Source organism: Passer montanus, unplaced genomic scaffold, assembly GCF_014805655.1.
Source record: "Passer montanus isolate IOZ18808 unplaced genomic scaffold, ASM1480565v1 scaffold9, whole genome shotgun sequence".
Classification (NCBI taxonomy): domain Eukaryota; kingdom Metazoa; phylum Chordata; class Aves; order Passeriformes; family Passeridae; genus Passer; species Passer montanus.
This window is the reverse complement of record NW_024374367.1, coordinates 478,013-489,389: the sequence shown is the minus strand read 5'-3', so window position 1 is coordinate 489,389 and position 11,377 is coordinate 478,013.

The window sequence follows — 11,377 nt, the reverse complement described above, 5'->3', positions numbered from 1 at the left end:
TTGGGTGTGGGGCTGGTGGGGAACATGGGCTTCCATGCTGGGGTGCTGGAGGGCACGTGTGGTGTGTGCCCATAATGGGAGAACACCCCTGCCTGCAGTGGAGGGGTTGAGAAGGGTTTTGGGGGCTGTTTTGATACCAGGACAAGTTTAAACAGGTTTGAGCATCTTGTCTGGGCACTTCCTGCACCAGGGCTGTTGCTGGCAGCTGCTCCAACCTCTGCTGCATTCAGGGTGGATGTTTTGAATCTCCTGTGTTTGGGGAACACATCAGGTCAGGAAAAAATCCAAAACAAACAAAATGTTTTATGTGTGTCCTGCTAAGTCCTGGCCTCTTTCATCCACTCCTGCGCTCTGACCTTCCCTACACTTGCTGCTGCTGGGCTGTTTCTGATGCGTTTTTGTTCTGGTTTATTGCACATCTGTTGCCCTGCCCACAACTGAGGCTATCTTATTCTCTTACTCATTCCTTTCATATCCTCCAGCGCTCTTTTGCTGCCGTGTCACACCTTCTGCACCCCACACGGCTCCTCGGGGGCAGCAGTGCCCCTTTCCTGGGGCAGGGACGGGGCTGAGGTCCCTCCTTCCTGGGGCTGGTTGGAGCCCGGTGCTATTTCTGTGCGCTGCGAGGGGAGGCTGGACCCAGTTTCACGTTTATTTTAGGATTTAGCGCGCGTGAGTTGACTCACAGCCCAGGAAAAGCAGCCCGGGCTCGGCTCGGCCCGGCCTGGCGCGCCAGGGACCATTTCGGGTCCCGCTGGGATCCCCCCGGGGCTCCGGGCCGAGCGCCCGCAGGGTGCAGCCGGGCACCGGCGGCGACAGCGCAGCCCTCCGCACCGCTAATTACCGGCCCTCGTTAACGGCGCGGGGCTGGGGGCTCCCTGACACCGCGGGCAGCCCGTGACCTCACACCGAGAGAGCGTGCCATTGGCCAAGTGCTCTGTGACCTCACACCGAGAGAGCGTGCCATTGGCTGAGTGCTCTGTGACCTCACACTGAGGGAGCGTGCCATTGGCCGAGTGCTCTGTGACCTCATGGGCACCCCATGACCTCACACCGAGAGAGCGTGCCATTGGCCGAGTGCTCTGTTGCCTCACCCCGAGAGAGCGTGCCATTGGCTGAGTGCTCTGTGACCCCACACTGAGAGCGTGCCCATTGGCTGACTGCTCTGTGACCTCACACTGAGAGAGCGGGGCCATTGGCCGAGTGCTCTGTGACCTCACACCGAGAGAGCGTGCCATTGGCCGAGTGCTCTGTTGCCTCACCCCGAGAGAGCGTGCCATTGGCTGAGTGCTCTGTGACCCCACACTGAGAGCGTGCCCATTGGCTGACTGCTCTGTGACCTCACACTGAGAGAGCGGGGCCATTGGCCGAGTGCTCTGTGACCTCACACCGAGAGAGCGTGCCATTGGCCGAGTGCTCTGTTGCCTCACCCCGAGAGAGCGTGCCATTGGCTGAGTGCTCTGTGACCCCACACTGAGAGCGTGCCCATTGGCTGACTGCTCTGTGACCTCACACTGAGAGAGCGGGGCCATTGGCCGAGTGCTCTGTGACCTCACACCGAGAGAGCGTGCCATTGGCCGAGTGCTCTGTTGCCTCACCCCGAGAGAGCGTGCCATTGGCTGAGTGCTCTGTGACCCCACACTGAGAGCGTGCCCATTGGCTGACTGCTCTGTGACCTCACACTGAGAGAGCGGGGCCATTGGCCGAGTGCTCTGTGACCTCACACCGAGAGAGCGTGCCATTGGCCGAGTGCTCTGTTGCCTCACCCCGAGAGAGCGTGCCATTGGCTGAGTGCTCTGTGACCCCACACTGAGAGCGTGCCCATTGGCTGACTGCTCTGTGACCTCACACTGAGAGAGCGGGGCCATTGGCCGAGTGCTCTGTGACCTCACACCGAGAGAGCGTGCCATTGGCCGAGTGCTCTGTTGCCTCACCCCGAGAGAGCGTGCCATTGGCTGAGTGCTCTGTGACCCCACACTGAGAGCGTGCCCATTGGCTGACTGCTCTGTGACCTCACACTGAGAGAGCGGGGCCATTGGCCGAGTGCTCTGTGACCTCACACCGAGAGAGCGTGCCATTGGCCGAGTGCTCTGTTGCCTCACCCCGAGAGAGCGTGCCATTGGCTGAGTGCTCTGTGACCCCACACTGAGAGCGTGCCCATTGGCTGACTGCTCTGTGACCTCACACTGAGAGAGCGGGGCCATTGGCCGAGTGCTCTGTGACCTCACACCGAGAGAGCGTGCCATTGGCCGAGTGCTCTGTTGCCTCACCCCGAGAGAGCGTGCCATTGGCTGAGTGCTCTGTGACCCCACACTGAGAGCGTGCCCATTGGCTGACTGCTCTGTGACCTCACACTGAGAGAGCGGGGCCATTGGCCGAGTGCTCTGTGACCTCACACCGAGAGAGCGTGCCATTGGCCGAGTGCTCTGTTGCCTCACCCCGAGAGAGCGTGCCATTGGCTGAGTGCTCTGTGACCCCACACTGAGAGCGTGCCCATTGGCTGACTGCTCTGTGACCTCACACTGAGAGAGCGGGGCCATTGGCCGAGTGCTCTGTGACCTCACACCGAGAGAGCGTGCCATTGGCCGAGTGCTCTGTTGCCTCACCCCGAGAGAGCGTGCCATTGGCTGAGTGCTCTGTGACCCCACACTGAGAGCGTGCCCATTGGCTGAGTGCTCTGTGACCTCACACTGAGAGCGTGCTCTGTGACCTCACATGGAGAGAGCGTGCCATTGGCTGAGTGCTCTGTGACCTCACAGGGAGAGAGCGTGGCCATTGGCTGAATGCTGTGTGACCTCGTGGAAAGGGCGGTGCTGGGTGGCTGAGACTGGCGCTGTGTGAGCCCATTGGCTCGGCCTGTGATGTCATAGGAGAGCAGTGGTGGTCACTGGCTGGTTTCTGGGTGGCCATGGGAAGGACAGGGTTGTGATTGGCTGAGGCTCCATCGCCTCATCAGTGAGCCTGTGACCTCACGGGGAGCTGTGTGCTCATTGCCTGGCTGAGAGTGACTGCTGTGATGTCATGAGGTAGCAGGGTGCTGATTGGACAGTAGCATGTGACATTGCAGGGCTGCCTGTGACCTGACGGGAGCACAACAGTCGCTGATGGCAGAGAGTGACATCACAAGGCAGTGCATGACCTCACAATGGCACAAGACACTCATTGGCTGCCAGGGTGTGATGTTCATGGACGGCCCATGACATCATGGGGGAGATGGGTGCTTATTGGCCGACATGGTGTGGTGTCCTGAGACAGCCTCTGACATCATGGAAGAGGCAGGTGCTCATTGGTTGTCCGGCTGTGACTTCCAGGAGGAGCCTATGACTTCATCGAGGAGGACACACCTCATTGGTCAGTGGTGTGTGACATCCCGCAGCAGCCCGTGACCTCATGGGTGAGCGGGCGCTCATTGGCTGTTGCGTGTAACCTCATGCGGGACCGCGCGCCCATTGGCCGCCGGGCCGTGACGTCACGGCAGACGGGCCGCTCATTGACGGCCAGCGCGGGAGCGCGAGTGGCGCCGCCTGGCGGGCGCGAGCGAGCCGCCGCCAAGCCGCCTTCAGCACCGGGCGGCGGCGGACAGCTCCCGCCCGCCGCCGGGCCCAGGTCAGAGCGCGGGGTCGGGGCCGCGGGTTGGGCTGCGGGGGCTGGCGGGGCGCGGGGCACGGCTGGGTGGGGTGTGGGCACAGGGGAGCAGCGGTGGCGGGTGTGGGGGGACGCGGGCAGGAGCTGCAGCCGTGCCGGGTTAGGGGGAGCGGTGCCGGGCGCGGAGCGGTGCCGGGGTGTGATGGGGCTGCTGCGGTGGGTACCGGGGTGTCTGTGGGGCAGGAGGTGCCGTGCGGTGCTGCTCTGTGGGGCACCTGCAGGCGAGCGCAGGCGGTGAGACAGGAGCGTGCACGGACTGCGAGCCCCGGGGACAGGCTGTGGGGTGTGGGGTGTGGGCAGCGGGAGAAGGCAGCTGAGGCAGGTGATGGAGGCACCCGAGGCAGGTCGCTGCTGGAGGGTACAGCCCCAGCGGAGCTGGCAGCTCCGGGACACCCCTGGGAGGGCAAAGGTGCGATTTGGGGCTGGGTGTGGGAGAGGGATGGAGTGCCCGAGGAGGAGTGTTGTGTTTATGGGGCAGGAGAAAGCGGGTTGCTGCCCGGTCCAGCAGCAAGGGGCGAGGCATAAGGAGAAGTGGTTCAGGTTTGGTGGGTCTGGTCACGATGGGGGGATGGTGCTTGGCAGCACACGGCTGACAGCACTGGGACTTGTGAGCACCCCAAACGTCGCCACCCCAAATGTGACCACTCCCAAACGTGGCCACCCCAAGTGGAGCCAGCACCAAACGGGAAAGGTCGTTATGTAACAGGAGGGACATGCAGCCCTGCCAGGAGTCATCGGTGCAAAACCTCGCAGGGAACTGCACCGAGCCGTTCTCCTTCTGCCAGCTGGGAGGGAGATACTTCGGAAGCGAGTGCGGGATAAGAGATATTCCTTAAAAGAAAAAAGCCAGTCCTAAACCATCATCCTAGCTGAAAAAAATAAAGGCAAGGAGCAGAAAGTTGCACGGAGGGATGCGGAGGACTTGGTGGGTGGTTCACCCTCGGTGTGTGGCCAAGGCAGTGGCGTTCTGGGCTCTCTGCCTCGCCTGGGCAGTGATGAGTGCTGCTGGTCTTGCCAGTTGTGTTGCTTCAGACAGGGAAAATCCAGGTGGGAGCCTGAGCAGGAGGCTGCAGTCTTGCCTGGCAGTGGGCTCTGTCCTGCTGGGCTGCAATGGCTGCTCACAGGCACACTGTAACATCCACTGGGCTTTGGGGATGCTACAGCTGTGGGCAGGCTTCTGTCTGTAACATCCCTGTGAGCTTTCACACAGCGAGTGTGAAAAAAAGAACTCTGAATGAAATTGTGCTCATTTTCCTTTACATTTTTCTCAGTTTCCCTTGCTAGAGAGTCGCAACCCTTCTGCTTTGGATTCTGCCAGCGAAAAGTTGTCGTAGCTGCTTGAACAATTTAAAATTAAATACCTGTGGGGCTGTTTAGGCTGCTGTAGTGAGAGGAGCCGAGGAGGCTGTGCAGGTCTGCTGTCTGTCCAATTCTGGCCCTGCTCCTCCATTACTGCCCAGTGCCTGTGTTTGCTGTTGTGTGGTGCTGGGGGTTCCAGGAGCTTTGGGGTCCTGGATGGAGCAGCAGGGTCTGCAGCACTGGCCATCCATGCTCCTCTCCTGCCACAAACACCAGGCTGTTTTTCCCGGCCGTGCTCCAGCCCTCGCACACTGAGCTGATGCTCCTGCGCCTCCTGGGAAGCTGCTGCTGGGGAGCTGCCCTCCCTTGCAATTAATTAAAGCAATTAAAGAGGTGGGCCAAGTGGGGCTGTGCTGTGGAGCAGCAGTGGGATGGGGACGGTGCTGAGCTATGCCAGTGTTTAAAACTTAAGCGTGGGAGGGGTGTGGGGGGCTGAGATGACACTGGGGGATTTTAATTCAAGGTAGCAAAGTGGCAATGAAGGGAAATCAGGCCTCGAGAAGAAAGTCGCTTTTGTGAGCGCATAAGACACACCATATGTTGTGAAAGGTTCAGCAGAGCACAGGCTGTGCTGGCCAAGCAGTGAGTGTGCAGTGCAAAAGGTGCTGCTCCAGAAACCTCAAGTGGTCAGAGAAAGGGAGTTTCTCTCAATATCAGAGCAATTATTTTTTGTCCTCTGAATTAAGTAACCAAAATCCACATGTAAGCCAGTGAAAACCATAGTAGTATGACTTTTCTGTGTCATTTTCCACAGTTTGCTTTGTGTTACACAGAGAAATAGCCTGAATACCTTATAGGGGCTGCCCTGGATTTTGGGGTCTTGTGTTTAAATCCATAATAACAGCTTCTAAGAGCCCTGCATCCACTGTGCAGATACTTCAGAGAGTAGAAACCACAAACTGGAGTAGCATCCTCTCACTAAGTTGCAAGGTCTACCACTATTTATAAACTTTGATTTTTTGCTTGCATGCTTTGCCGAGGCACGGGGGAGCCAGAGGTTGGAGGGAAGCTGGGAGCAGTGCTCAGCTCTGGGGGGGTTTGGCTCTGCCAGCAGGATGCAGCTCTGGAAAGGGCAGCATGGTGCAGGGTTGCATCAGGCAGGGTGTTTTCAGTGCAGACCTTGTTCAAGGAGCTGCTGGAATCTCACCTGAGGAGGCTGTGCCTGACTCTGGGACACCAGCAAGGAGAGATCGAATCTGAGGAGGGAGGGGTTGCTGCTGGTCTGCTCAGACAAACAGAGCCTCTAGCCTGAAAGGAGGTGAATGGCTGGGGCATCCTTAACCTGTAGGATCAAAGGAGCCCAGATTGGTTGCTGATGCATTTGGACAGAAAGCTTTCCAGTGCCTGGCAAGTTCTACTCTGATCCTGCAGAGAGACCCCCAAAGCAGAAGGGACAAGCTCGTTTCATGGGATGGATGGATGGATGGATGGATGGATGGATGGATGGATGGATGGATGAAAAAGGCTTGGATGGTAGAGCAGGGATGATCCCAAATTCAGAACTGTAGCTTGGGGCACAGAGCTTTACATGGCTGGTTTTCCTGGTAACCTGCAGAAAGACTTTATGGCTGCTTCTGATTGTATGTGCCTGATTTGTGCTGGATTCATTCAGGTTTTTGGTCTCTCTGCTCAGCTATGGAGCTTGTACAAAGCTCTTTTTGACACCTGGATGCATGAGCTCAGGCTGAAGGATGGGAGAGGGGAAGAGGGGCAGTCTCCTGGGAAGCACTGAGGACCAGCCACACATTCAGGGGCTGTCTGTGGGAGCAGCAGTGCTTTCAGCACCGCTGTTTCTCTGGAGCTGGGAGATGCACATTGTGAGCAGCCAGGTGGGCTGCAGGCTGGGAGGGAGCTTGCTTCCATGACACACTGGCAGAGGTGCCAGGACCTTTGTTTTCCACACTGTGGGTTGTACCCCAGTATTTCTTAAGCCTCAAGATAGGCTGTGAGCTGAAGGTCTTGAAGCAACCAGGAGGGAATATCTCCAGTACTGCGTGGTGGCACCTTTGGCATGGGCTGTGAGCTCCCTCAGAGCTTGGAACAATGGCAAGGCAAGTGCTGATCCTGTTTAGCCTGCTGAACATTCAGCTTTGCTCTGTTTGGCAGGTGATGGAGCTTGAAGTAAAAAATCTGGTGATAGGGAAGAGTATAGGAGAAACAGAACTGAAAGAAAGCCCTTTAAATCAGAGAAACTTTGGACAAACCATTGCAGTTTGGATGTTCTCTTTTACCCTCTCAGTAGCACACTTGAGTGTGCTTGTTTGCTTGCCATAAAGTACCATCACAATGAGAGATAAGAAGTTTATACATAAAGATAATTGTTTAAAAAAAAGCAACTTTGCCTCTTTCTTTTTAAATGGGCACTTTTCCCAAGCTTGCAGAAATGAGCAGTCGATGTCCATTTTCATATGACTGTGCTAGAAATAAAACCAGACTGTGTAATGGGAAGTCAGGCTGTAGAGAGGGCTCACGCTCACCTGGAGGGCCCAGAGAACCAGCTCCATCCTCATTTCTGTGCTCTGCTCTCCCCAAAGGCTCTGAGCCCTGCACAGGATGGGCCAGAGGCATCACCATCAGAGGCATTGCTGGGAATTTCCTCCAATATTAAAATAGTTTTTCCCTGGCTGAGCCATGGACTGGCAGTCTGGAGAAGCCTGCCATGCTTCTGCACTTACTGAGCATTAGTTTATTTGCTGCAAGACATTTGGAGGGCCAGGAGGAAGCTGAGGCTGGGTTTAAGTGAGGAGGAGAAGAACAGATACTTGGTGTTTTGAGATCATGAAACTTGTGTGAGCAAAACAAAAAGCAAAAGGAGTAGAAAATGGTGTACATGATGGATTGAATCAAAATATTTGTGGTGTTAAATACCCCATTGGGCTTCAGTTTATGTTCTCTCATGATGGCAGGCGGTGCTGGCTGTGACACTGTGCTTCGCGTGCTTGTGATTGCTCTGACAGCAGCCATTGGGCCACTGAATCCAGACGGCACAATTCTGGGTGCTTAAGTAACTCCAAAACCTCTTCTGGGAACGTGCTCATCAATATTCACAGTGTTTGGCATCAATTATTAATGCCTTTATTTCCAAAACAAATACACAGATTTGCAGTCTGCCTCACAGGTTGGGTTTCTCTCTGCGGGATCCAGCCTGGATGGTTCACTGTGGGCATGGATCTTTACCCCTCACTTTCACTGGGTGAGGGGCTCCTGGGGATGTCCCTGCAGTGTCCACTTCTGCTCAGAAAGGATATAGAAGAATTTGGAAGGATTAATATCCTTTGCTGTGTTGTGGTATCCTCAGCTTGTGTTGAAAAGTTGGAGGAGTCCTTCTGGTACAATTGGAAGCTATGGCAGGGCAGCTTCCTTTGGAAAGCTGAGTGCTGATGGTCAGCCTTCTAGTGGAAGGTGTTTCTGCCCTTGGCAGGGGATGGGAACTAGGTGATCTTTAGGGTCTCTTCCAACCCAAGCCATCCTGATTCTTCTGCTGATGCTCAGGAATGGAGCTGCAGCTCAAGTGGCCACATCCATTGAGGCTCGTGGGTCCCTCCACATTGTTGCTCATGCTGAGCTGGCTTCTGCCTCTCCACTTCTGCTTCTCCAGCATGCTGCAATAAAGCTGTTTCTTTTCTCTGCTGTGTGAATCAAGCACATATTTGATGTTTCCCATCATGTCTCCAATTCAGTGCAAACAGCTAGTCAGTGCTGTGGCATATTCCTGCAGTTTATATGAGTTTGGGGAATACTTGATGTGCATCTGGACTGGCAGAACACCACAGCCTGCCTGCCACACAGCCTCTCTGCACAGCCGTCTTCACCGCTCCCTGGCTGGGGCTGGCACTGGGGCTGGCCCAGGGTCTTTTTCCAGCAATCCCTTTCCAATATCAGGCTAATTTCCTAGAGTATGAGGTGCCCCTTGGCAAGGATGGGACAGGCAGTCAGGGTGCAGAGGGTGCTTCCCAAGAGCAGGTAGCTCAGCAGGGTGAAAGGGTTTCATGGCAAAGGCCTTACCGTTTTTCACTAAATGTGACAATGACATTATCACGTGGACTTTGCTGTTGAGAGCCGCTGCTCCAGGATGTTCCTTGGGGTTTTTTTTGGCTAGTGAGTGACAGCAAGTGCTGATGGTCATCCCGGTCCCACACATCGTAAACTGTTATTCATCTTGAATTTGAGATCGTCGCTGTTGAGCCATCACTGTGTTTTCAAATGTCTGTTTGAATGACAGATCTGTTATTTTTGTATCAGTCTATGAGCACGACTATTCCTTTTTTTTGTCTTTTTTCGTGCTTGGAGGTGCTAAGCTCCGGCATGACCCCGAGGTGCTGCTGTGCAGCCTGTCAGTCATTGGTGAGCGCGTCGTACCGCTTCTCATGTCACTGATGCTGGGAAGTTTGTGTCAATGTGGTGAGCTGGCTCCTCTCTGAGAGCACCCAGCACCTCCAGTGTGCTGTTTAGGAGCCTGGAAGAGCAATCAGCATCGCTGGACTCTATTAATGTTAGCCTGGGCTTTATGGCGTGCCTGGAAGAGATGTTCATGAGATGCTCTGCTCATGTTTAATACCAAAGATGACTTAACTACACTGATGGTGGTGTCTCACTCATTCTTGGCCTCTGCAGCTTTCCTAGTGTCTGTTTGATATTGAAGAGTGACCCCAGCCCCGTTAAGAGGCTGGGAACAGTGGGTTGGGAGGACAGGAGACAGCAGCTCCCTGCCCTTGTTGAGCTCCCCAGAGACGAGTCAACGAAAGCACCTCTGAATGCAATTTTTATTTTGTTTTCTCTTTTTATTTGTGTAAGTGGCATGGTTTGGCTGGAGATGGGGAGGGAATGCACCCTCCAGCCTGGCTGCTGGCACTGGGCGGCAAAGATGGTTACAATGGCTGGTGGCTAGCAAAGACACACCTCTGCAGTTCAGAGGCCCATGCTAGCCAAATGGTAATGAAATGGATGTTAAGAGTGAGGATAAATAAGTGTAGAAGCAGTTTACCAGACAGAATAATGGGATATATGATCACAGAAGGTTTAAGTAAAACCATTGCCTTTGAATAGACAGAGTTGCCCTCAGTCCAAAACTATAGTTTCTGTGATGAGCAGCAGATTAGCTGTTCTTACTGGCTTCATTCCCCCCTGAAGATGTGATTAATGAGTCTGATGCATTCTCTTTTTTTGAAAATGATTTAGTTGTGTTTCTAGGTCATTGTCTATAGAAGAAGAATGTTGGTATATTTAATGCAGTAGAGTGTGTTAGGAATCTTCTAAGAGGAGCTACAGCACAAACCCCTCTCCTGCCCAGTGTGTTCCCAGACCTCTCTCCTGTCCCTGTCCTTAGCACAGGAAGGAAGAGCCTTCACACCTTCTCCCTAGAGCAAGAAGATGAACACTTCCATGTGGAGACTGCCAGCGCTCCCTGGGCTGGGCACGGTTGTCCAAGAACCAAGTGACTGCAATGGGCTGTGCAGGTACTGCTGGGGAGAGGTAGAAGCACAGGGCTGGGGAAACCTCTGGGTCATTACTTGCTGGTAGACACCATTAGACACCCCATCACACCGCCACTAACGAGGTAATGGCTGAGATCTTAAATGAGACACTGTTCTTATGGAGGCAGACTGGGAGAGCTGGGGTTGTTTGGTCTGGAGAAGAAAAGGCTCCAGGGGGCCCTTAGAGCCACCTGGACCTCTTCTCTCGTCGTGTGTAGGTCCTCATGAGAAGAGCACTTCCTGTCCTCTTGGAGGGTTTCCTCTTTTGATAGCTATAACTGAACTTAGAACAAGCAGATGCTGCCTAGAAAACGCATCCATGCTGCTTAAGAAATGTTGCAGAATTCTGAGGGTTTTTGGGCATGTGTGACTAACTGTTCTTCACTCGGTTCCAAGACCTGACAGGGACCACAGGCTCTCAGACATGACAAAGCAGTTTCCCACGCTGAATAGCTTTCAGATGAGGATTTGACAGCTCCTCTGAAGGACGTAGAAGAAAAATCACCATGAATCAAAATGTCATTCGGTTTAGATGTGGCCAAATCCTGCATTTCAGCCGGGATCTCCAAGAGTGGCAGGACCTCCTCGATCCAGCCCAGGGTGCTGGAGGCCTCAATGGCAAGGACACTTGCAGAGGCCAGATGTCAATAGCTGAGAGCAGCCCCTGAACTTTTTTTTCTCTTTGTTTTCTTGCATACCAGTGGAACATTGCTTTGTAGCCTGTCCTGAGTCTTTCCTGGCCTTGGGGGCTCATGAGCTTTTCCAGCTGCTGAGAGGCTCAGAGCCTGGTTCTGGTGGACATCCCTTTGCAGAACCAGTCCTGAGGGTTGTAGCATCATGAATAGGGAGATTTATTTTCAAATTTGCCTTTATTTATGGATTTTTAGCTCTGTTAGGAG